We start from the raw sequence: 1,484 nt of genomic DNA on the forward strand, positions 1-1,484 counted from the left end.
AGACCAACCAATATATGGAGGCGAACAACCAATTCATGAAGAAGACAGAAGCTACTCTTCAGGACCATAATGCAGCCATTAAGAATTTGGAAACTCAGATGGGACAGATGGCAGTTGCATTAACAGGTAGAGCACCAGGCAGCCTGCCAAGTAACACAGAAGTCAATCCGAAAGAGCATGCAAAGGCTATAACAACGAGAAGTGGGATGGAATTGCCTGAGAGACAAGTGAATAATCCCGTGACAAACAGAGAAGAGGTGTCTCCTGAAGTAGAAGAGAATTTGGAGCAAGAAGAACAGACAGAAGAGCCAACACCGAGAGCAAATAAAGGAAACTCAAGGGATAAAGAAACTGTAGCTGTAAACCCCTATGAGCCACCCATACCATTCCCTCAGAGGCTGAAGAAGCAAAAGATGGAACAACAATACAAGAAGTTTCTCGAGATCTTCAAGAAGCTCCATATCAACATCCCATTTGCTGAAGCACTGGTTCAGATGCCTAACTATATAAAATTCCTGAAAGACATCCTGTCAAACAAAAGGAAGCTAGGAGATCATGAGACAGTTATGCTAACCGAGGAGTGTAGTGCCAGGATTCAGAGAAAGCTCCCACCAAAATTGAAAGATCCAGGGAGTTTCACTGTCCCTTGTACCATTGGTGAATTCTATTTTGATAAAGCTTTATGTGATCTTGGTGCAAGTTTTAACTTAATGCCATTGTCTGTTTTCAGGAAATTAGGATTGGGAGAAGCTAAAGCTACCACGGTGACTTTACAGCTGGCTGATAGATCATTAACACATCCACGAGGAATAATTGAAGACGTGTTGGTTAAAGTGGAGAAGTTCATATTCCCAGCAGAGTTTCTGATTTTGGATAAGGAAGAAGATAAAGATGTTCCTTTAATATTGGGCAGACCATTCTTAGCCACAGGCAGAGCTTTGATCGACGTTCAGAATGGGCAGTTGATACTGAGATTGGGAGAAGAACATGTTTCATTCAATGTCTTCAAGGCCATGAAATTGCCAATAGAGACTGACAGATGTTTCAGGGTTGACATGATCGATAAAATGATTGAAGAGTCATTTACACTGCAGAATCCATCAGATGCATTGGAGGCCTGCATCGCATATTCTAAATCCACGAATTCTGATTCTGAAGACATAGAAATGTGTGCAAGATTTTTGGAGTCCAACCCACCTTACACGCGGAAACGATACTTTGAGGAGCTTGGGACAGGGCCAGAGAAATCACAGCCATCTATTCTGAAGCCACCAAAGTTGGAACTTAAGCAGCTGCCCCCACACTTAAGGTATGCATATTTGGGGGAGTCTAATATACTTCCAGTGATAATTTCAAACATGGTTAGTGAAGTGGAAGAGGAAAAACTGCTTAGGGTGCTTCGAGATAATAAGCAAGCAATTGGGTGGACCATAGCTGATATCAAAGGGATCAGCCCTTCCTTATGTATGCATAAAATTCTCATG

This window comes from Olea europaea, chromosome 1 (assembly GCF_002742605.1).
Source record: "Olea europaea var. sylvestris chromosome 1, O_europaea_v1, whole genome shotgun sequence".
NCBI classification, from domain to species: Eukaryota; Viridiplantae; Streptophyta; class Magnoliopsida; order Lamiales; family Oleaceae; genus Olea; species Olea europaea.